The sequence below is a fragment of the Theobroma cacao genome, chromosome 8 (genome assembly GCF_053813885.1).
Source record: "Theobroma cacao isolate CCN51 chromosome 8, ASM5381388v1, whole genome shotgun sequence".
Lineage (NCBI taxonomy): Eukaryota > Viridiplantae > Streptophyta > Magnoliopsida > Malvales > Malvaceae > Theobroma > Theobroma cacao.
The window spans coordinates 22,464,730-22,491,772 of NC_142646.1; positions in this window are offsets into that span (position 1 = coordinate 22,464,730).

Below are 27,043 nucleotides of genomic sequence, written 5' to 3' on the forward strand. Positions count from 1 at the left end.
ACATTCAATCATAATATGTTTTAATCAAAAATGTAAAAAAATTCAACCTTAAATTAATAACGAGATTATAAAACCATTTAAAGAGGCGAATAAGGCTTTCGAAGGCATGAGTGACTACAAATGGACTTTTCTTGTCAATGGATGGCTTTCGCTTGTTTCTCGAGGTAAACATTCAATTACAATCTTTCTTAATGAAAAATGTAAAAAAGTTCAAGTTAAAATCAATAATAAGATTATAAAAGCCTTTAAAGCGAGCAATAAGGCTTTCGAAGGCATGAGTGACTGCAAATGGACTTTTCTTGTCAATGGATGCCTTTCACTTAACGTGTCCCGAGGTAAAAATTCAATTACAATCTGTCTTAATGAAAAATGTAAAAAAATACAAGTTAAAATCAATAATAAGATTATAAAACCCTTTAAGGCGAGTAATAAGGCTTTTGAAGCCATGAGTGACTGTAAATGTCCTTTTCTTATCAATCGATCGCTTTGACTTCACGTTTCTCAAGGTAAACATTCAATTATCATTTGTTTTAATGAAAAATGTGAAATTATTCAACTTTAAATTAATAACGAGATTATAAAAACATTTAAAGAGGGGAATAAGGCTTTCGAAGGCATGAGTGACCGTAAATGGACTTTTTCTGTCAATGGATGGCTTTCGCTTCACATTTCCCGAGGTAAACATTCAATTACAATCTGTTTTAGTGAAAAATGTAACAAATACAAGTTAAAATCAATAATAAGATTATAAAAACCTTTAAGCCGAGTAATAAGGCTTTTGAAGGCATGAGTGACAATAAATGGCCTTTTCTTGTCAATCGATCATTTTCACCTCACGTTTCTCAAGGTAAACATTCAATTACAATATGTCTTAATGAAAAAAGTAAAAACAATACAAGTTAAAAACAGTAATGAGATTATAAAACCCTTTAGGGCGAGTAATAAGGCTCTTGAAGCCATGAATGACTATCAATGGCCTTTTCTTGTCAATCGATCACTTTCGCTTCACGTTTCTCGAGGTAAACATTCAATTACAATCTATCTTAATGAGAAATGTAAAAAAATACAAGTTAAAATCAATAATAAGATTATAAAACCCTTTAAGGCGAGTAATAAGGCTTTAGAAGCCATGAGTGACTATAAATGGACTTTTCTTGTCAATCGATCCCTTTCGCTTCATGTTTCCCGAGGTAAACATTCAATTACAACCTATCTTAATGAGAAATGTAAAAAAATACAAGTTAAAATCAATAAAAAGATTATAAAACCCTTTAAGGACAGTAATAAGGCTTTTGAAGCCATGAGTGATTATAAATGGACTTTTCTTGTTAATCGATCGCTTTCACTGCACGTTTCTCGAAGTAAACATTCAATCATAATATGTTTTAATGAAAAATGTAAAAAAATTCAACCTTAAATTAATAACGAGATTATAAAACCATTTAAAGAGGCGAATAAGGCTTTCGAACGCATGAGTGACTACAAATGGACTTTTCTTGTCAATGGATGGCTTTCGCTTCACGTTTCTCGAGGTAAACATTCAATTACAATCTTTCTTAATGAAAAATGTATAAAAGTTCAAGTTAAAATCAATAATAAGATTATAAAAGCCTTTAAAGCGAGCAATAAGGCTTTCGAAGGCATGAGTGACTGCAAATGGACTTTTCTTGTCAATGGATGGCTTTCACTTCACGTGTCCCGAGGTAAAAATTCAATTACAATCTGTCCTAATGAAAAATGTAAAAAAATACAAGTTAAAATCAATGATAAGATTATAAAACCCTTTAAGGCGAGTAATAAGGCTTTTGAAGCCATGAGTGACTATAAATGTCCTTTTCCTATCAATCGATCGCTTTCACTTCACGTTCTCAAGGTAAACATTCAATTATAATATGTTTTAATGAAAAATGTAAAATTATTCAACTTTAAATTAATAACGAGATTATAAAAACATTTAAAGAGGGGAATAAGGCTTTCGAAGGCATGAGTGACCGCAAATGGACTTTTCCTGTTAGTGGATGGCTTTCGCTTCACATTTCCCGAGGTAAACATTCAATTACAATCTGTTTTAGTGAAAAATGTAAAAAATACAAGTTAAAATCAATAATAAGATTATAAAACCCTTTAAGGCGAGTAATAAGGCTTTTGAAGCCATGAGTGACAATAAATGGCCTTTTCTTGTCAATCGATCGCTTTCACCTCACGTTTCTCAAGGTAAACATTCAATTACAATCTGTCTTAATGAAAAATGTAAAAAAATACAAGTTAAAAACAGTATTGAGATTATAAAACCCTTTAGGGCGAGTAATAAGGCTCTTGAAGCCATGAATGACTATAAATGGCCTTTTCTCGTCAATCGATCACTTTCACTTCACGTTTCTTAAGGTAAACATTCAATTATAATATGTTTTAATGAAAAATATAAAAAAATTCAACCTTAAATTAATAACGAGACTATAAAACCATTTAAAGAGGCGAATAAGGCTTTCGAAGGGATTAGTGACTGCAAATAGACATTTCTTGTCAATGGATGACTTTTGCTTCATGTTTCTCGAGGTAAACATTCACTTACAATCTGTTTTGATGAAAAATGTAAAAACGTATAACTTTAAATTAATAATAAGATTATAAAACTCTTTAAAGCGAGTAATAAGGCTTTAGAAGCCATGAGTGACTATAAATGGACTTTTCTTGTCAATCGATCACTTTCGCTTCACGTTTCCCGAGGTAAACATTCAATTACAATCTATCTTAATGAGAAATGTAAAAAAATACAAGTTAAAATCAATAATAAGATTATAAAACCCTTTAAGGCGAGTAATAAGGCATTTGATGCCATGAGTGATTATAAATGGACTTTTCTTGTCAATCGATCGCTTGCACTTCACGTTTCTCAAGGTAAACATTCAATTATAATATGTTCTAATGAAAAATGTAAAAAAATTCAACCTTAAATTAATAACGAGATTATAGAACCATTTAAAGGGGCGAATGAGGCTTTCGAAGGGATGAGTGACTGCAAATGGACTTTTCTTGTCAATGGATGGCTTTCGCTTCACGTTTCTCGAGGTAAACATTCAATTACAATCTGTTTTGATGAAAAATGTAAAAAAATACAACTTAAAATTAATAATATGATTATAAAACCCTTTAAAGCGAGTAATAAGGCTTTAGAAGCAATGAGTGACTATAAATGGACTTTTCTTGTCAATCGATCACTTTCGCTTCATGTTTCCCGAGGTAAACATTCAATTACAATCTATCTTAATGAGAAATGTAAGAAACTACAAGTTAAAATCAATAATAAGATTATAAAACCCTTTAAGGCGAGTAATAAGGCTTTTGAAGCCATGAGTGACTATAAATGGACTTTTCTTGTCAATCGATCGCTTTCACTTCACATTTCTCAAGGTAAACATTCAATTATAATATGTTCGAATGAAAAATGTAAAAAAATTCAACCTTAAATTAATAACGAGATTATAAAACCATTTAAAGAGGCGAATAAGGCTTTTGAAGGCATTAGTGACTGCAAATGGACTTTTCTTGTCCGTGGATGGCTTTCGCTTCACGTTTCTCGAGGTAAACATTCAATTACAATTTGTCTTAATGAAAAATGTAAAAAAATACAAGTTAAAATCAATAATAAGATTATAAAACCCTTTAAGGTGAGTAGTAAGGCTTTTGAAGCCATGAGTGACTATAAATGGACTTTTCTTGTCAATCGATCGCTTTCACTTCACGTTTCTCGAGGTAAAGATTCAATTTGAATCTGTTTTAACAAAAAATGTAAAAACATTCAATTTAAAATTAATAATGAGATCATAAAACAATTTAAAGAGGGGAATAGGGTTTTCGAAGGCATGAGTGACGCAAATGGACTTTTCTTGTCAATGGATGACTTTCGCTTCACGTTTCTCGAGGTAAACATTCAATTACAATCTTTCTTAATGAAGAATGTAAAAAAGTTCAAGTTAAAATCAATAATAAGATTATAAAAGCCTTTAAAGCGAGTAATAAGGTTTTCAAAGGCATGAGTGACTGCAAATGGACTTTTCTTGTCAATGGATGGCTTTCACTTCACGTGTCCCGAGGTAAAAATTCAATTACAGTCTGGCTTAATGAAAAATGTAAAAAAATACAAGTTAAAATAAATAATAAGATTATAAAACCCTTTAAGGCGAGTAATAAGGCTTTTGAAGCCATAAGTGACAATAAATGGCCTTTTCTTGTCAATCGATCGCTTTCACCTCACGTTTCTCAAGGTAAACATTCAAGTACAATATGTCTTAATGAAAAATGTAAAAAAAATACAAGTTAAAAACAGTAATGAGATTATAAAACCCTTTAGGGCGAGTAATAAGGCTCTTGAAGCCATGAATGACTATAAATGGCCTTTTCTCGTCAATCGATCGCTTTCACTTCACGTTTCTTAAGGTAAACATTCAATTATAATATGTTTTAATGAAAAATATAAAAAAATTCAACCTTAAATTAATAACGAGATTATAAAACCATTTAAAGAGGCGAATAAGGCTTTCGAAGGGATTAGTGACTGCAAATGGACTTTTCTTGTCAATGGATGACTTTCGCTTCACGTTTCTCGATGTAAACATTCAATTACAATCTTTCTTAATGAAGAATGTAAAAAAGCTCAAGTTAAAATCAATAACAAGATTATAAAAGCCTTTAAAGCGAGTATTAAGGCTTTCAAAGGCATGAGTGACTGCAAATGGACTTTTCTTGTCAATGGATGGCTTTCACTTCACGTGTCCCGAGGTAAAAATTCAATTACAGTCTGGCTTAATGAAAAATGTAAAAAAATACAAGTTAAAATAAATAATAAGATTATAAAACCCTTTAAGGCGAGTAATAAGGCTTTTGAAGCCATGAGTGACAATAAATGGCCTTTTCTTGTCAATCGATCGCTTTCACCTCACGTTGCTCAAGGTAAACATTCAATTACAATATGTCTTAATGAAAAATGTAAAAAAAATACAAGTTAAAAAGAGTAATGAGATTATAAAACCCTTTAGGGCGAGTAATAAGGCTCTTGAAGCCATGAATGACTATCAATGGCCTTTTCTTGTCAATCGATCGCTTTCACTTCACGTTTCTCAAGGTAAACATTCAATTATAATATATTTGAATGAAAAATGTAAAAAAATTCAACCTTAAAATAATAACGAGATTATAAAACCATTTAAAGAGGCGAATAAGGCTTTCGAAGGGATGAGTGACTGCAAATGGACTTTTCTTGTCAATGGATGGCTTTCGCTTCACGTTTCTCGAAGTAAACATTCAATTATAATCTGTTTTGATGAAAAATGTAAAAAAATACAACTTAAAATTAATAATAAGATTATAAAACCCTTTAAAGCGAGTAATAAGGCTTTAGAAGCCATGAGTGACTATAAATGGACTTTTCTTATTAATCGATCACTTTCGCTTCACGTTTCTCGAGGTAAACATTCAATTAGAATCTATATTAATGAGAAATGTAAAAAAATACAAGTTAAAATCAATAATAAGATTATAAAACCCTTTAAGGCGAGTAGTAACGCTTTAGAAGCCATGAGTGACTATAAATGTACTTTTCTTGTCAATCGATCCCTTTCGCTTCACGTTTCCCGAGGTAAACACTCAATTACAACCTATCTTAATGAGAAATGTAAAAAAATACAAGTGAAAATCAATAATAAGATTATAAAACCCTTTAAGGACAGTAATAAGGCTTTTGAAGCCATGAGTGGCTATAAATGGACTTTTCTTGTTAATCGATCGCTTTCACTGCACGTTTCTCAAAGTAAACATTCAATCATAATATGTTTTAATGAAAAATGTAAAAAAATTCAACCTTAAATTAATAACGAGATTATAAAACCAATTAAAGAGGCGAATAAGGCTTTCGAAGGCATGAGTGACTACAAATGGACTTTTCTTGTCAATGGATGGCTTTCGCTTCACGTTTCTCGAGGTAAACATTCAATTATAATCTTTCTTAATGAAAAATGTAAAAAAGTTCAAGTTAAAATCAATAATAAGATTATAAAAGCCTTTAAAGCGAGCAATAAGGCTTTCGAAGGCATGAGTGACCGCAAATGGACTTTTCCTATTAGTGGATAGCTTTCGCTTCACATTTCCCGAGGTAAACATTCAATTACAGTCTGTTTTAGTGAAAAATGTAAAAAATACAAGTTAAAATCAATAATAAGATTATAAAACCCTTTAAGGCGAGTAATAAGGCTGTAGAAGCCATGAGTGACTATAAATGTACTTGTCTTGTCAATCGATCCCTTTCGCTTCACGTTTCCCGAGGTAAACACTCAATTACAATCTATCTTAATGAGAAATGTAAAACAATACAAGTTAAAATCAATAATAAGATTATAAAACCCTTTAAGCCGAGTAATAAGGCTTTTGAAGCCATGAGTGACAATAAATGGCCTTTTCTTGTAAATCGATCACTTTCACCTCACGTTTCTCAAGGTAAACAATCAATTACAATATGTCTTAATGAAAAATTTAAAAAAAATACAAGTTGAAAACAGTAATGAGATTATAAAACCCTTTAGGGCGAGTAATAAGGCTCTTGAAGCCATGAATGACTATCAATGGCCTTTTCTCGTCAATCGATCACTTTCACTTCACGTTTCTTAAGGTAAACATTCAATTATAATATGTTTTAATGAAAAATATAAAAAAATTCAATCTTAAATTAATAACGAGATTATAAAACCATTTAAAGAGGCGAATAAGGCTTTCGAAGGGATTAGTGACTGCAAATAGACTTTTCTTGTCAATGGATGGCTTTCGCTTCACATTTCCCGAGGTAAACATTCAATTACAATCTGTTTTAGTGAAAAATGTAAAAAATACAAGTTAAAATCAATAATAAGATTATAAAACCCTTTAAGCCGAGTAATAAGGCTTTTGAAGCCATGAGTGACAATAAATGGCCTTTTCTTGTCAATCGATCGCTTTTACCTCACGTTTCTCAAGGTAAACATTCAATTACAATATGTCTTAATGAAAAATTTAAAAAAAATACAAGTTAAAAACAATAATGAGATTATAAAACCCTTTAGGGCGAGTAATAAGGCTCTTGAAGCCATGAATGACTATCAATGGCCTTTTCTCGTCAATCGATCACTTTCACTTCACGTTTCTTAAGGTAAACATTCAATTATAATATGTTTTAATGAAAAATATAAAAAAATTCAACCTTAAGTTAATAACGAGATTATAAAACCATTTAAAGAGGCGAATAAGGCTTTCGAAGGGATTAGTGACTGCAAATAGACTTTTATTGTCAATGGATGGCTTTTGCTTCACGTTTCTCGAGGTAAACATTCAATTACAATCTGTTTTGATGAAAAATGTAAAAAAATATAACTTAAAATTAATAATAAGATTATAAAACCCTTTAAAGCGAGTAATAAGGCTTTAGAAGTCATGAGTGACTATAAATGGACTTTTCTTGTCAATCGGTCACTTTCGCTTCACGTTTCCCAAGGTAAACATTCAATTACAATCTATCTTAATGAGAAATGTAAAAAAATACAAGTTAAAATCAATAATAAGATTATAAAACCCTTTAAGGCGAGTAATAAGGCTTTTGAAGCCATGAGTGATTATAAATGGGCTTTTCTTATCAATTGATCGCTTTCACTTCACGTTTCTCAAGGTAAACATTCAATTATAATATGTTCTAATGAAAAATGTAAAAAAATTCAACCTTAAATTAATAACGAGATTATAAAACCATTTAAAGAGGCGAATAAGGCTTTCGAAGGCATCAGTGACTGCAAATGGACTTTTCTTGTCAATGGATGACTTTCGCTTCACGTTTCTCATGGTAAACATTCAATTACAATCTTTCTTAATGAAGAATGTAAAAAAGCTCAAGTTAAAATCAATAACAAGATTATAAAAGCCTTTAAAGCTAGTATTAAGGCTTCCAAAGGCATGAGTGACTGCAAATGGACTTTTCTTGTCAATGGATGGCTTTCACTTCACGTGTCCTGAGGTAAAAATTCAATTACAATCTGTCTTAATGAAAAATGTAAAAAAATACAAGTTAAAATCAATAATAAGATTATAAAACCCTTTAAGGCGACTAATAAGGCTTTTGAAGCCATGAGTGACTATAAATGGCCTTTTCTTATCAATCGATCGCTTTCACTTCACGTTTCTCAAGGTAAATATTCAATTATAATATGTTTTAATGAAAAATGTAAAATTATTCAACTTTAAATTAATAACGAGATTATAAAAACATTTAAAGAGGGGAATAAGGCTTTCGAAGGCATGAGTGACCGTAAATGGACTTTTTCTGTCAATGGATGGCTTTCGCTTCACATTTCCTGAGGTAAACATTCAATTACAATCTGTTTTAGTGAAAAATGTAAAAAATACAAGTTAAAATCAATAATAAGATTATAAAACCCTTTAAGCCGAGTAATAAGGCTTTTGAAGCCATGAGTGACAATAAATGGCCTTTTCTTGTCAATCGATCGCTTTCACCTCACGTTGCCCAAGGTAAACATTCAATTACAATATGTCTTAATGAAAAATGTAAAAAAAAATACAAATTAAAAAGAGTAATGAGATTATAAAACCCTTTAGGGCGAGTAATAAGGCTCTTGAAGCCATGAATGACTATCAATGGCCTTTTCTTGTCAATCGATCGCTTTCACTTCACGTTTCTCAAGGTAAACATTCAATTATAATATGTTTTAATGAAAAATGTAAAAAAATTCAACCTTAAATTAATAACGAGATTATAAAACCATTTAAAGAGGCGAATAAGGCTTTCGAAGGGATGAGTGACTGCAAATGGACTTTTCTTGTCAATGGATGGCTTTCGCTTCACGTTTCTCGAAGTAAACATTCAATTACAATCTGTTTTGATGAAAAATGTAAAAAAATACAACTTAAAATTAATAATAAGAATATAAAACCCTTTAAAGCGAGTAATAAGGCTTTAGAAGCCATGAGTGACTATAAATGGACTTTTCTTGTCAATCGATGACTTTCGCTTCACGTTTCCTGAGGTAAAAATTTAATTACAATCTGTCTTAATGAAAAATGTAAAAAAATACAAGTTAAAATCAATAATAAGATTATAAAATCCTTTAAGGCGAGTAATAAGGCTTTTGAAGCCATGAGTGACAATAAATGGCCTTTTCTTGTCAATCGATCGCTTTTCCCTCACGTTTCTCAAGGTAAACATCCAATTACAATCTGTCTTAATGAAAAATGTAAAAAAATACAAGTTAAAAACAGTAATGAGATTATAAAACCCTTTATGGCGAGTAATAAGGCTCTTGAAGCCATGAATGACTATAAATGGCCTTTTCTCGTCAATCGATCGCTTTCACTTCACGTTTCTTAAGGTAAACAGTCAATTATAATATGTTTTAATGAAAAATATAAAAAAATTCAACCTTAAATTAATAACGAGATTATAAAACCATTTAAAGAGGCGAATAAGGCTTTCGAAGGAATTAGTGACTGCAAATAGACTTTTCTTGTCAATGGATGACTTTCGCTTCACGTTTCTCGAGGTAAACATTCAATTACAATCTGTTTTAGTGAAAAATGTAAAAAATACAAGTTAAAATCAATAATAAGATTATAAAACCCTTTAAGCCGAGTAATAAGGCTTTTGAAGCCATGAGTGACAATAAATGGCCTTTTCTTGTCAATCGATCGCTTTCACCTCACGTTGCTCAAGGTAAACATTCAATTACAATATGTCTTAATGAAAAATGTAAAAAAAATACAAATTAAAAAGAGTAATGAGATTATAAAACCCTTTAGGGCGAGTAATAAGGCTCTTGAAGCCATGAATGACTATCAATGGCCTTTTCTTGTCAATCGATCGCTTTCACTTCACGTTTCTCAAGGTAAACATTCAATTATAATATGTTTTAATGAAAAATGTAAAAAAATTCAACCTTAAATTAATAACGAGATTATAAAACCATTTAAAGAGGCGAATAAGGCTTTCGAAGGGATGAGTGACTGCAAATGGACTTTTCTTGTCAATGGATGGCTTTTGCTTCACGTTTCTCGAGGTAAACATTCAATTACAATCTTTCTTAATGAAAAATGTAAAAAAATACAAGTTAAAATCAATAATAAGATTATAAAACCCTTTAAGGTGAGTAATAAGGCTTTTGAAGCCATGAGTGACTATAAATGTCCTTTTCTTATCGATCGATCGCTTTCACTTCACGTTTCTCAAGGTAAACATTCAATTATAATATGTTTTAATGAAAAATGTAAAATTATTCAACTTTAAATTAATAACGAGATTATAAAAACATTTAAAGAGGGGAATAAGGCTTTCGAAGGCATGAGTGACCGCAAATGGACTTTTCCTGTTAGTGGATGGGTTTCGCTTCACATTTCCCGAGGTAAACATTCAATTACAATCTGTTTTAGTGAAAAATTTGAAAAATACAAGTTAAAATCAATAATAAGATTATAAAACCCTTTTAAGGCGAGTAATAAGGCTTTTGAAGCCATGGGTGACAATAAATGGCCTTTTCTTGTCAATCGATCGCTTTCACCTCACGTTTCTCAAGGTAAACATTCAATTACAATCTGTCTTAATGAAAAATGTAAAAAAATACAAGTTAAAAACAGTAATGAGATTATAAAACCATTTAGGGCGAGTAATAAGGCTCTTGAAGCCATGAATGACTATAAATGGCCTTTTCTTGTCAATCGATCGCTTTCACTTCACGTTTCTCAAGGTAAACATTCAATTATAATATGTTTTAATGAAAAATGTACAAAAATTCAGCCTTAAATTAATAACGAGATTATAGAACCATTGAAAGAGGCGAATTAGGCTTTCGAAGGGATGAGTGACTGCAAATGGACTTTTCTTGTCAATGGATGGCTTTCGCTTCACGTTTCTCGAGGTAAAAATTCAATTACAATCTGTTTTGATGAAAAATGTAAAAAAATACAACTTAAAATTAATAATAAGATTATAAAACCCTTTAAAGCGAGTAATAAGGCTTTAAAAGCCATGAGTGACTGTAAATGGATTTTTCTTGTCAATCGATCACTTTCGCTTCGCGTTTCCTGAGGTAAAAATTTAATTACAATCTGTCTTAATGAAAAATGTAAAACAATACAAGTTAAAATCAATAATAAGATTATAAAATCCTTTAAGGCGAGTAATAAGGCTTTTGGAGCCATAAGTGACAATAAATGGCCTTTTCTTGTCAATTGATCGCTTTCACCTCGCGTTTCTCAAGGTAAACATTCAATTACAATCTTTCTCAATGAAAAATGTAAAAAAATACAAGTTAAAAACAGTAATGAGATTATAAAACCCTTTAGGGCGAGTAATAAGGCTCTTGAAGCCATGAATGACTATAAATGGCCTTTTCTCGTCAGTCGATCGCTTTCACTTCACGTTTCTTAAGGTAAACATTCAATTATAATATGTTTTAATGAAAAATATAAAAAAATTCAACGTTAAATTAATAACGAGATTATAAAACCATTTAAAGAGGCGAATAAGGCTTTCGAAGGGATTAGTGACTGCAAATAGACATTTCTTGTCAATGGATGACTTTCGCTTCATGTTTCTCGAGGTAAACATTCAATTACAATCTGTTTTGATGAAAAATGTAAAAAAATATAACTTAAAATTAATAATAAGATTATAAAACCCTTTAAAGCGAGTAATAAGGCTTTAGAAGCCATGAGTGACTATAAATGGACTTTTCTTGTCAATCGATCACTTTCGCTTCACGTTTCCCAAGGTAAACATTCAATTACAATCTATCTTAATGAGAAATGTAAAAAAATACAAGTTAAAATCAATAATAAGATTATAAAACCCTTTAAGGCGAGTAATAAGGCTTTTGAAGCCATGAGTGATTATAAATGGACTTTTCTTATCAATTGATCGCTTTCACTTCACGTTTCTCAAGGTAAACATTCAATTATAATATGTTCTAATGAAAAATATAAAAAAATTCAACCTTAAATTAATAACGAGATTATAAAACCATTTAAAGAGGCGAATAAGGCTTTCGAAGGGATGAGTGACTGCAAATGGACTTTTCTTGTCAATGGATGGCTTTCGCTTCACGTTTCTCGAGGTAAACATTCAATGATAATCTGTTTTGATGAAAAATGTAAAAAAATACAACTTAAAATTAATAATAAGATTATAAAACCCTTTAAAGCGAGTAATAAGGCTTTAGAAGCCACGAGTGACTATAAATGGACTTTTCTTGTCAATCGATCACTTTCGCTTCACGTTTCTCGAGGTAAACATTCAATTACAATCTGTTTTGATGAAAAATGTAAAAAAATATAACTTAAAATTAATAATAAGGTTATAAAACCCTTTAAAGCGAGTAATAAGGCTTTAGAAGCCATGAGTGACTATAAATGGACTTTTCTTGTCAATCGATCACTTTCGCTTCACGTTTCCCGAGGTAAACATTCAATTACAATCTATCTTAATGAGAAATGTAAAAAAATACAAGTTAAAATCAATAATAAGATTATACAACCCTTTAAGGCGAGTAATAAGGCTTTTGAAGCCATGAGCGATTATAAATGGACTTTTCTTATCAATCGATCGCTTTCACTTCACGTTTCTCAAGGTAAACATTCAATTATAATATGTTTTAATGAAAAATGTAAAAAAATTCAACCTTAAATTAATAACGAGATTATAAAACCATTTAAAGAGGCGAATAAGGCTTTCGAAGGGATGAGTGACTGCAAATGGACTTTTCTTGTCAATGGATGGCTTTCGCTTCACGTTTCTCGAGGTAAAAATTCAATTATAATCTGTTTTGATGAAAAATGTAAAAAAATACAACTTAAAATTAATAATAAGATTATAAAACCCTTTAAAGCGAGTAATAAGGCTTTAGAAGCCATGAGTGACTATAAATGGACTTTTCTTGTCAATCGATCACTTTCGCGTCACGTTTCTCGAGGTAAACATTCAATTACAATCTATCTTAATGAGAAATGTAAATAAATGCAAGTTAAAATCAATAATAAGATTATAAAACCCTTTAAGGCGAGTAGTAAGGCTTTAGAAGCCATGAGTGACTATAAATGTACTTTTCTTGTCAATCGATCCCTTTCGCTTCACGTTTCTCGAGGTAAACACTCAATTACAACCAATCTTAATGAGAAATGTAAAAAAATACAAGTGAAAATCAATAATAAGATTATAAAACCCTTTAAGGACAGTAATAAGGCTTTTGAAGCCATCAGTGACTATAAATGGACTTTTCTTGTTAATCGATCGCTTTCACTGCACGTTTCTCAAAGTAAACATTCAATCATAATATGTTTTAATGAAAAATGTAAAATTATTCAACTTTAAATTAATAACGAGATTATAAAAACATTTAAAGAGGGGAATAAGGCTTTCGAAGGCATGAGTGACCGTAAATGGACTTTTTCTATCAATGGATGGCTTTCGCTTCACATTTCTCGAGGTAAACATTCAATTACAATCTGTTTTAGTGAAAAATGTCAAAAATACAAGTTAAAATCAATAATAAGATTATAAAACCCTTTAAGCCGAGTAATAAGGCTTTTAAAGCCATGAGTGACAATAAATGGCCTTTTCTTGTCAATTGATCGCTTTCACCTCACGTTTCTCAAGGTAAACATTCAATTACAATATGTCTTAATGAAAAATGTAAAAAAACATACAAGTTAAAAACAGTACTGAGATTATAAAACCCTTTAAGGCGAGTAATAAGGCTCTTGAAGCCATGAATGACTATCAATGGCCTTTTCTTGTCAATCGATCGCTTTCACTTCACGTTTCTCAAGGTAAACATTCAATTATAATATGTTTTAATGAAAAATGTAAAAAAATTCAACCTTAAATTAATAACGAGATTATAAAACCATTTAAAGAGACGAATAAGTCTTTCGAAGGGATGAGTGACTGCAAATGGACTTTTCTTGTCAATGGATGGCTTTCGCTTCACGTTTCTCGAGGTAAACATTCAAATATAATCTGTTTTGATGAAAAATGTAAAAAAATACAACTTAAAATTAATAATAAGATTATAAAACCCTTTAAAGCGAGTAATAAGGCTTTAGAAGCCATGAGTGACTATAAATGGACTTTTCTTGTCAATCGATCACTTTCGCTTCACGTTTCTCGAGGTAAACATTCAATTACAATCTATATTAATGAGAAATGTAAAAAAATACAAGTTAAAATCAATAATAAGATTATAAAACCCTTTAAGGCGAGTAATAAGGCTTTAGAAGCCATGAGTGACTATAAATAGACTTTTCTTGTCAATCGATCCCTTTCGCTTCATGTTTCCCGAGGTAAACATTCAATTACAACCTATCTTAATGAGAAATGTAAAAAAATACAAGTTAAAATCAATAATAAGATTATAAAACCCTTTAAGGACAGTAATAAGGCTTTTTCAGCCATGAGTGACTATAAATGGACTTTTCTTGTTAATCGATCGCTTTCACTGCACGTTTCTCAAAGTAAACATTCAATCATAATATGTTTTAATGAAAAATGTAAAAAAATTCAACCTTAAATTAATAACGAGATTATAAAACCATTTAAAGAGGCGAATAAGGCTTTCGAAGGCATGAGTGACTACAAATGGACTTTTCTTGTCAATGGATGGCTTTCGCTTCACGTTTCTCGAGGTAAACATTCAATTACAATCTTTCTTAATGAAAAATGTAAAAAAGTTCAAGTTAAAATCAATAATAAGATTATAAAAGCCTTTAAAGCGAGCAATAAGGCTTTCGAAGGCATGAGTGACTGCAAATGGACTTTTCTTATCAATGGATGCCTTTCACTTAACGTGTCCCGAGGTAAAAATTCAATTACAATCTGTCTTAATGAAAAATGTAAAAAAATACAAGTTAAAATCAATAATAAGATTATAAAACCCTTTAAGGCGAGTAATAAGGCTTTTGAAGCCATGAGTGACTATAAATGTCCTTTTCTTATCAATCGATCGCTTTGACTTCACGTTTCTCAAGGTAAACATTCAATTATAATTTGTTTTAATGAAAAATGTAAAATTATTCAACTTTAAATTAATAACGAGATTATAAAAACATTTAAAGAGGGGAATAAGGCTTTCGAAGGCATGAGTGACCGTAAATGGACTTTTTCTGTCAATGGATGGCATTCGCTTCATATTTCTCGAGGTAAACATTCAATTACAATCTGTTTTAGTGAAAAATGTAACAAATACAAGTTAAAATCAATAATAAGATTATAAAAACCTTTAAGCCGAGTAATAAGGCTTTTGAAGGCATGAGTGACAATAAATGGCCTTTTCTTGTCAATCGATCATTTTCACCTCACGTTTCTCAAGGTAAACATTCAATTACAATATGTCTTAATGAAAAATGTAAAAACAATACAAGTTAAAAACAGTAATGAGATTATAAAACCCTTTAGGGCGAGTAATAAGGCTCTTGAAGCCATGAATGACTATCAATGGCCTTTTCTTGTCAATCGATCACTTTCGCTTCACGTTTCTCGAGGTAAACATTCAATTACAATCTATCTTAATGAGAAATGTAAAAAGATACAAGTTAAAATCAATAATAAGATTATAAAACCCTTTAAGGCGAGTAATAAGGCTTTAGAAGCCATGAGTGACTATAAATGGACTTTTCTTGTCAATCGATCCCTTTCGCTTCATGTTTCCTGAGGTAAACATTCAATTACAACCTATCTTAATGAGAAATGTAAAAAAATACAAGTTAAAATCAATAAAAAGATTATAAAACCCTTTAAGGACAGTAATAAGGCTTTTGAAGCCATGAGTGATTATAAATGGACTTTTCTTGTTAATCGATCGCTTTCACTGCACGTTTCTCGAAGTAAACATTCAATCATAATATGTTTTAATGAAAAATGTAAAAAAATTCAACCTTAAATTAATAACGAGATTATAAAACCATTTAAAGAGGCGAATAAGGCTTTCGAACGCATGAGTGACTACAAATGGACTTTTCTTGTCAATGGATGGCTTTCGCTTCACGTTTCTCGAGGTAAACATTCAATTACAATCTTTCTTAATGAAAAATGTATAAAAGTTCAAGTTAAAATCAATAATAAGATTATAAAAGCCTTTAAAGCGAGCAATAAGGCTTTCGAAGGCATGAGTGACTGCAAATGGACTTTTCTTGTCAATGGATGGCTTTCACTTCACGTGTCCCGAGGTAAAAATTCAATTACAATCTGTCTTAATGAAAAATATAAAAAAATACAAGTTAAAATCAATAATAAGATTATAAAACCCTTTAAGGTGAGTAATAAGGCTTTTGAAGCCATGAGTGACTATAAATGTCCTTTTCTTATCAATCGATCGCTTTCACTTCACGTTCTCAAGGTAACCATTCAATTATATTATGTTTTAATGAAAAATGTAAAATTATTCAACTTTAAATTAATAACGAGATTATAAAAACATTTAAAGAGGGGAATAAGGCTTTCGAAGGCATGAGTGACCGCAAATGGACTTATCCTGTTAGTGGATGGCTTTCGCTTCACATTTCCCGAGGTAAACATTCAATTACAATCTGTTTTAGTGAAAAATGTAAAAAATACAAGTTAAAATCAATAATAAGATTATAAAACCCTTTAAGGCGAGTAATAAGGCTTTTGAAGCCATGAGTAACAATAAATGGCCTTTTCTTGTCAATCGATCGCTTTCACCTCACGTTTCTCAAGGTAAACATTCAATTACAATCTGTCTTAATGAAAAATGTAAAAAAATACAAGTTAAAAACAGTAATGAGATTATAAAACCCTTTAGGGCGAGTAATAAGGCTCTTGAAGCCATGAATGACTATAAATGGCCTTTTCTCGTCAGTCGATCGCTTTCACTTCACGTTTCTTAAGGTAAACATTCAATTATAATATGTTTTAATGAAAAATATAAAAAAATTCAACGTTAAATTAATAACGAGATTATAAAACCATTTAAAGAGGCGAATAAGGCTTTCGAAGGGATTAGTGACTGCAAATAGACATTTCTTGTCAATGGATGACTTTCGCTTCATGTTTCTCGAGGTAAACATTCAATTACAATCTGTTTTGATGAAAAATGTAAAAAAATATAACTTAAAATTAATAATAAGATTATAAAACCCTTTAAAGCGAGTAATAAGGCTTTAGAAGTCATGAGTGACTATAAATGGACTTTTCTTGTCAATCGGTCACTTTCGCTTCACGTTTCCCAAGGTAAACATTCAATTACAATCTATCTTAATGAGAAATGTAAAAAAATACAAGTTAAAATCAATAATAAGATTATAAAACCCTTTAAGGCGAGTAATAAGGCTTTTGAAGCCATGAGTGATTATAAATGGGCTTTTCTTATCAATTGATCGCTTTCACTTCACGTTTCTCAAGGTAAACATTCAATTATAATATGTTCTAATGAAAAATGTAAAAAAATTCAACCTTAAATTAATAACGAGATTATAAAACCATTTAAAGAGGCGAATAAGGCTTTCGAAGGCATCAGTGACTGCAAATGGACTTTTCTTGTCAATGGATGACTTTCGCTTCACGTTTCTCATGGTAAACATTCAATTACAATCTTTCTTAATGAAGAATGTAAAAAAGCTCAAGTTAAAATCAATAACAAGATTATAAAAGCCTTTAAAGCTAGTATTAAGGCTTCCAAAGGCATGAGTGACTGCAAATGGACTTTTCTTGTCAATGGATGGCTTTCACTTCACGTGTCCTGAGGTAAAAATTCAATTACAATCTGTCTTAATGAAAAATGTAAAAAAATACAAGTTAAAATCAATAATAAGATTATAAAACCCTTTAAGGCGACTAATAAGGCTTTTGAAGCCATGAGTGACTATAAATGGCCTTTTCTTATCAATCGATCGCTTTCACTTCACGTTTCTCAAGGTAAATATTCAATTATAATATGTTTTAATGAAAAATGTAAAATTATTCAACTTTAAATTAATAACGAGATTATAAAAACATTTAAAGAGGGGAATAAGGCTTTCGAAGGCATGAGTGACCGTAAATGGACTTTTTCTGTCAATGGATGGCTTTCGCTTCACATTTCCTGAGGTAAACATTCAATTACAATCTGTTTTAGTGAAAAATGTAAAAAATACAAGTTAAAATCAATAATAAGATTATAAAACCCTTTAAGCCGAGTAATAAGGCTTTTGAAGCCATGAGTGACAATAAATGGCCTTTTCTTGTCAATCGATCGCTTTCACCTCACGTTGCCCAAGGTAAACATTCAATTACAATATGTCTTAATGAAAAATGTAAAAAAAAATACAAATTAAAAAGAGTAATGAGATTATAAAACCCTTTAGGGCGAGTAATAAGGCTCTTGAAGCCATGAATGACTATCAATGGCCTTTTCTTGTCAATCGATCGCTTTCACTTCACGTTTCTCAAGGTAAACATTCAATTATAATATGTTTTAATGAAAAATGTAAAAAAATTCAACCTTAAATTAATAACGAGATTATAAAACCATTTAAAGAGGCGAATAAGGCTTTCGAAGGGATGAGTGACTGCAAATGGACTTTTCTTGTCAATGGATGGCTTTCGCTTCACGTTTCTCGAAGTAAACATTCAATTACAATCTGTTTTGATGAAAAATGTAAAAAAATACAACTTAAAATTAATAATAAGAATATAAAACCCTTTAAAGCGAGTAATAAGGCTTTAGAAGCCATGAGTGACTATAAATGGACTTTTCTTGTCAATCGATGACTTTCGCTTCACGTTTCCTGAGGTAAAAATTTAATTACAATCTGTCTTAATGAAAAATGTAAAAAAATACAAGTTAAAATCAATAATAAGATTATAAAATCCTTTAAGGCGAGTAATAAGGCTTTTGAAGCCATGAGTGACAATAAATGGCCTTTTCTTGTCAATCGATCGCTTTTCCCTCACGTTTCTCAAGGTAAACATCCAATTACAATCTGTCTTAATGAAAAATGTAAAAAAATACAAGTTAAAAACAGTAATGAGATTATAAAACCCTTTATGGCGAGTAATAAGGCTCTTGAAGCCATGAATGACTATAAATGGCCTTTTCTCGTCAATCGATCGCTTTCACTTCACGTTTCTTAAGGTAAACAGTCAATTATAATATGTTTTAATGAAAAATATAAAAAAATTCAACCTTAAATTAATAACGAGATTATAAAACCATTTAAAGAGGCGAATAAGGCTTTCGAAGGAATTAGTGACTGCAAATAGACTTTTCTTGTCAATGGATGACTTTCGCTTCACGTTTCTCGAGGTAAACATTCAATTACAATCTGTTTTAGTGAAAAATGTAAAAAATACAAGTTAAAATCAATAATAAGATTATAAAACCCTTTAAGCCGAGTAATAAGGCTTTTGAAGCCATGAGTGACAATAAATGGCCTTTTCTTGTCAATCGATCGCTTTCACCTCACGTTGCTCAAGGTAAACATTCAATTACAATATGTCTTAATGAAAAATGTAAAAAAAATACAAATTAAAAAGAGTAATGAGATTATAAAACCCTTTAGGGCGAGTAATAAGGCTCTTGAAGCCATGAATGACTATCAATGGCCTTTTCTTGTCAATCGATCGCTTTCACTTCACGTTTCTCAAGGTAAACATTCAATTATAATATGTTTTAATGAAAAATGTAAAAAAATTCAACCTTAAATTAATAACGAGATTATAAAACCATTTAAAGAGGCGAATAAGGCTTTCGAAGGGATGAGTGACTGCAAATGGACTTTTCTTGTCAATGGATGGCTTTTGCTTCACGTTTCTCGAGGTAAACATTCAATTACAATCTTTCTTAATGAAAAATGTAAAAAAATACAAGTTAAAATCAATAATAAGATTATAAAACCCTTTAAGGTGAGTAATAAGGCTTTTGAAGCCATGAGTGACTATAAATGTCCTTTTCTTATCGATCGATCGCTTTCACTTCACGTTTCTCAAGGTAAACATTCAATTATAATATGTTTTAATGAAAAATGTAAAATTATTCAACTTTAAATTAATAACGAGATTATAAAAACATTTAAAGAGGGGAATAAGGCTTTCGAAGGCATGAGTGACCGCAAATGGACTTTTCCTGTTAGTGGATGGGTTTCGCTTCACATTTCCCGAGGTAAACATTCAATTACAATCTGTTTTAGTGAAAAATTTGAAAAATACAAGTTAAAATCAATAATAAGATTATAAAACCCTTTTAAGGCGAGTAATAAGGCTTTTGAAGCCATGGGTGACAATAAATGGCCTTTTCTTGTCAATCGATCGCTTTCACCTCACGTTTCTCAAGGTAAACATTCAATTACAATCTGTCTTAATGAAAAATGTAAAAAAATACAAGTTAAAAACAGTAATGAGATTATAAAACCATTTAGGGCGAGTAATAAGGCTCTTGAAGCCATGAATGACTATAAATGGCCTTTTCTTGTCAATCGATCGCTTTCACTTCACGTTTCTCAAGGTAAACATTCAATTATAATATGTTTTAATGAAAAATGTACAAAAATTCAGCCTTAAATTAATAACGAGATTATAGAACCATTGAAAGAGGCGAATTAGGCTTTCGAAGGGATGAGTGACTGCAAATGGACTTTTCTTGTCAATGGATGGCTTTCGCTTCACGTTTCTCGAGGTAAAAATTCAATTACAATCTGTTTTGATGAAAAATGTAAAAAAATACAACTTAAAATTAATAATAAGATTATAAAACCCTTTAAAGCGAGTAATAAGGCTTTAAAAGCCATGAGTGACTGTAAATGGATTTTTCTTGTCAATCGATCACTTTCGCTTCGCGTTTCCTGAGGTAAAAATTTAATTACAATCTGTCTTAATGAAAAATGTAAAACAATACAAGTTAAAATCAATAATAAGATTATAAAATCCTTTAAGGCGAGTAATAAGGCTTTTGGAGCCATAAGTGACAATAAATGGCCTTTTCTTGTCAATTGATCGCTTTCACCTCGCGTTTCTCAAGGTAAACATTCAATTACAATCTTTCTCAATGAAAAATGTAAAAAAATACAAGTTAAAAACAGTAATGAGATTATAAAACCCTTTAGGGCGAGTAATAAGGCTCTTGAAGCCATGAATGACTATAAATGGCCTTTTCTCGTCAGTCGATCGCTTTCACTTCACGTTTCTTAAGGTAAACATTCAATTATAATATGTTTTAATGAAAAATATAAAAAAATTCAACGTTAAATTAATAACGAGATTATAAAACCATTTAAAGAGGCGAATAAGGCTTTCGAAGGGATTAGTGACTGCAAATAGACATTTCTTGTCAATGGATGACTTTCGCTTCATGTTTCTCGAGGTAAACATTCAATTACAATCTGTTTTGATGAAAAATGTAAAAAAATATAACTTAAAATTAATAATAAGATTATAAAACCCTTTAAAGCGAGTAATAAGGCTTTAGAAGCCATGAGTGACTATAAATGGACTTTTCTTGTCAATCGATCACTTTCGCTTCACGTTTCCCAAGGTAAACATTCAATTACAATCTATCTTAATGAGAAATGTAAAAAAATACAAGTTAAAATCAATAATAAGATTATAAAACCCTTTAAGGCGAGTAATAAGGCTTTTGAAGCCATGAGTGATTATAAATGGACTTTTCTTATCAATTGATCGCTTTCACTTCACGTTTCTCAAGGTAAACATTCAATTATAATATGTTCTAATGAAAAATATAAAAAAATTCAACCTTAAATTAATAACGAGATTATAAAACCATTTAAAGAGGCGAATAAGGCTTTCGAAGGGATGAGTGACTGCAAATGGACTTTTCTTGTCAATGGATGGCTTTCGCTTCACGTTTCTCGAGGTAAACATTCAATGATAATCTGTTTTGATGAAAAATGTAAAAAAATACAACTTAAAATTAATAATAAGATTATAAAACCCTTTAAAGCGAGTAATAAGGCTTTAGAAGCCACGAGTGACTATAAATGGACTTTTCTTGTCAATCGATCACTTTCGCTTCACGTTTCTCGAGGTAAACATTCAATTACAATCTGTTTTGATGAAAAATGTAAAAAAATATAACTTAAAATTAATAATAAGGTTATAAAACCCTTTAAAGCGAGTAATAAGGCTTTAGAAGCCATGAGTGACTATAAATGGACTTTTCTTGTCAATCGATCACTTTCGCTTCACGTTTCCCGAGGTAAACATTCAATTACAATCTATCTTAATGAGAAATGTAAAAAAATACAAGTTAAAATCAATAATAAGATTATACAACCCTTTAAGGCGAGTAATAAGGCTTTTGAAGCCATGAGCGATTATAAATGGACTTTTCTTATCAATCGATCGCTTTCACTTCACGTTTCTCAAGGTAAACATTCAATTATAATATGTTTTAATGAAAAATGTAAAAAAATTCAACCTTAAATTAATAACGAGATTATAAAACCATTTAAAGAGGCGAATAAGGCTTTCGAAGGGATGAGTGACTGCAAATGGACTTTTCTAGTCAATGGATGGCTTTCGCTTCACGTTTCTCGAGGTAAAAATTCAATTATAATCTGTTTTGATGAAAAATGTAAAAAAATACAACTTAAAATTAATAATAAGATTATAAAACCCTTTAAAGCGAGTAATAAGGCTTTAGAAGCCATGAGTGACTATAAATGGACTTTTCTTGTCAATCGATCACTTTCGCGTCACGTTTCTCGAGGTAAACATTCAATTACAATCTATCTTAATGAGAAATGTAAATAAATGCAAGTTAAAATCAATAATAAGATTATAAAACCCTTTAAGGCGAGTAGTAAGGCTTTAGAAGCCATGAGTGACTATAAATGTACTTTTCTTGTCAATCGATCCCTTTCGCTTCACGTTTCTCGAGGTAAACACTCAATTACAACCAATCTTAATGAGAAATGTAAAAAAATACAAGTGAAAATCAATAATAAGATTATAAAACCCTTTAAGGACAGTAATAAGGCTTTTGAAGCCATCAGTGACTATAAATGGACTTTTCTTGTTAATCGATCGCTTTCACTGCACGTTTCTCAAAGTAAACATTCAATCATAATATGTTTTAATGAAAAATGTAAAATTATTCAACTTTAAATTAATAACGAGATTATAAAAACATTTAAAGAGGGGAATAAGGCTTTCGAAGGCATGAGTGACCGTAAATGGACTTTTTCTATCAATGGATGGCTTTCGCTTCACATTTCTCGAGGTAAACATTCAATTACAATCTGTTTTAGTGAAAAATGTCAAAAATACAAGTTAAAATCAATAATAAGATTATAAAACCCTTTAAGCCGAGTAATAAGGCTTTTAAAGCCATGAGTGACAATAAATGGCCTTTTCTTGTCAATTGATCGCTTTCACCTCACGTTTCTCAAGGTAAACATTCAATTACAATATGTCTTAATGAAAAATGTAAAAAAACATACAAGTTAAAAATAGTACTGAGATTATAAAACCCTTTAAGGCGAGTAATAAGGCTCTTGAAGCCATGAATGACTATCAATGGCCTTTTCTTGTCAATCGATCGCTTTCACTTCACGTTTCTCAAGGTAAACATTCAATTATAATATGTTTTAATGAAAAATGTAAAAAAATTCAACCTTAAATTAATAACGAGATTATAAAACCATTTAAAGAGACGAATAAGTCTTTCGAAGGGATGAGTGACTGCAAATGGACTTTTCTTGTCAATGGATGGCTTTCGCTTCACGTTTCTCGAGGTAAACATTCAAATATAATCTGTTTTGATGAAAAATGTAAAAAAATACAACTTAAAATTAATAATAAGATTATAAAACCCTTTAAAGCGAGTAATAAGGCTTTAGAAGCCATGAGTGACTATAAATGGACTTTTCTTGTCAATCGATCACTTTCGCTTCACGTTTCTCGAGGTAAACATTCAATTACAATCTATATTAATGAGAAATGTAAAAAAATACAAGTTAAAATCAATAATAAGATTATAAAACCCTTTAAGGCGAGTAATAAGGCTTTAGAAGCCATGAGTGACTATAAATAGACTTTTCTTGTCAATCGATCCCTTTCGCTTCATGTTTCCCGAGGTAAACATTCAATTACAACCTATCTTAATGAGAAATGTAAAAAAATACAAGTTAAAATCAATAATAAGATTATAAAACCCTTTAAGGACAGTAATAAGGCTTTTTCAGCCATGAGTGACTATAAATGGACTTTTCTTGTTAATCGATCGCTTTCACTGCACGTTTCTCAAAGTAAACATTCAATCATAATATGTTTTAATGAAAAATGTAAAAAAATTCAACCTTAAATTAATAACGAGATTATAAAACCATTTAAAGAGGCGAATAAGGCTTTCGAAGGCATGAGTGACTACAAATGGACTTTTCTTGTCAATGGATGGCTTTCGCTTCACGTTTCTCGAGGTAAACATTCAATTACAATCTTTCTTAATGAAAAATGTAAAAAAGTTCAAGTTAAAATCAATAATAAGATTATAAAAGCCTTTAAAGCGAGCAATAAGGCTTTCGAAGGCATGAGTGACTGCAAATGGACTTTTCTTATCAATGGATGCCTTTCACTTAACGTGTCCCGAGGTAAAAATTCAATTACAATCTGTCTTAATGAAAAATGTAAAAAAATACAAGTTAAAATCAATAATAAGATTATAAAACCCTTTAAGGCGAGTAATAAGGCTTTTGAAGCCATGAGTGACTATAAATGTCCTTTTCTTATCAATCGATCGCTTTGACTTCACGTTTCTCAAGGTAAACATTCAATTATAATTTGTTTTAATGAAAAATGTAAAATTATTCAACTTTAAATTAATAACGAGATTATAAAAACATTTAAAGAGGGGAATAAGGCTTTCGAAGGCATGAGTGACCGTAAATGGACTTTTTCTGTCAATGGATGGCATTCGCTTCATATTTCTCGAGGTAAACATTCAATTACAATCTGTTTTAGTGAAAAATGTAACAAATACAAGTTAAAATCAATAATAAGATTATAAAAACCTTTAAGCCGAGTAATAAGGCTTTTGAAGGCATGAGTGACAATAAATGGCCTTTTCTTGTCAATCGATCATTTTCACCTCACGTTTCTCAAGGTAAACATTCAATTACAATATGTCTTAATGAAAAATGTAAAAACAATACAAGTTAAAAACAGTAATGAGATTATAAAACCCTTTAGGGCGAGTAATAAGGCTCTTGAAGCCATGAATGACTATCAATGGCCTTTTCTTGTCAATCGATCACTTTCGCTTCACGTTTCTCGAGGTAAACATTCAATTACAATCTATCTTAATGAGAAATGTAAAAAGATACAAGTTAAAATCAATAATAAGATTATAAAACCCTTTAAGGCGAGTAATAAGGCTTTAGAAGCCATGAGTGACTATAAATGGACTTTTCTTGTCAATCGATCCCTTTCGCTTCATGTTTCCTGAGGTAAACATTCAATTACAACCTATCTTAATGAGAAATGTAAAAAAATACAAGTTAAAATCAATAAAAAGATTATAAAACCCTTTAAGGACAGTAATAAGGCTTTTGAAGCCATGAGTGATTATAAATGGACTTTTCTTGTTAATCGATCGCTTTCACTGCACGTTTCTCGAAGTAAACATTCAATCATAATATGTTTTAATGAAAAATGTAAAAAAATTCAACCTTAAATTAATAACGAGATTATAAAACCATTTAAAGAGGCGAATAAGGCTTTCGAACGCATGAGTGACTACAAATGGACTTTTCTTGTCAATGGATGGCTTTCGCTTCACGTTTCTCGAGGTAAACATTCAATTACAATCTTTCTTAATGAAAAATGTATAAAAGTTCAAGTTAAAATCAATAATAAGATTATAAAAGCCTTTAAAGCGAGCAATAAGGCTTTCGAAGGCATGAGTGACTGCAAATGGACTTTTCTTGTCAATGGATGGCTTTCACTTCACGTGTCCCGAGGTAAAAATTCAATTACAATCTGTCTTAATGAAAAATATAAAAAAATACAAGTTAAAATCAATAATAAGATTATAAAACCCTTTAAGGTGAGTAATAAGGCTTTTGAAGCCATGAGTGACTATAAATGTCCTTTTCTTATCAATCGATCGCTTTCACTTCACGTTCTCAAGGTAACCATTCAATTATATTATGTTTTAATGAAAAATGTAAAATTATTCAACTTTAAATTAATAACGAGATTATAAAAACATTTAAAGAGGGGAATAAGGCTTTCGAAGGCATGAGTGACCGCAAATGGACTTATCCTGTTAGTGGATGGCTTTCGCTTCACATTTCCCGAGGTAAACATTCAATTACAATCTGTTTTAGTGAAAAATGTAAAAAATACAAGTTAAAATCAATAATAAGATTATAAAACCCTTTAAGGCGAGTAATAAGGCTTTTGAAGCCATGAGTAACAATAAATGGCCTTTTCTTGTCAATCGATCGCTTTCACCTCACGTTTCTCAAGGTAAACATTCAATTACAATCTGTCTTAATGAAAAATGTAAAAAAATACAAGTTAAAAACAGTAATGAGATTATAAAACCCTTTAGGGCAAGTAATAAGGCTCTTGAAGCCATGAATGACTATAAATGGTCTTTTCTCGTCAATCGATCACTTTCACTTCACGTTTCTTAAGGTAAACATTCAATTATAATATGTTTTAATGAAAAATATAAAAAACTTCAACCTTAAATTAATAACGAGACTATAAAACCATTTAAAGAGGCGAATAAGGCTTTCGAAGGGATTAGTGACTGCAAATAGACATTTCTTGTCAATGGATGACTTTCGCTTCACGTTTCTCGAGGTAAACATTCAATTACAATCTGTTTTGATGAAAAATGTAAAAAAATATAACTTAAAATTAATAATAAGATTATAAAACTCTTTAAAGCGAGTAATAAGGCTTTAGAAGCCATGAGTGACTATAAATGGACTTTTCTTGTCAATCGATCACTTTCGCTTCACGTTTCCTGAGGTAAACATTCAATTACAATCTATCTTAATGAGA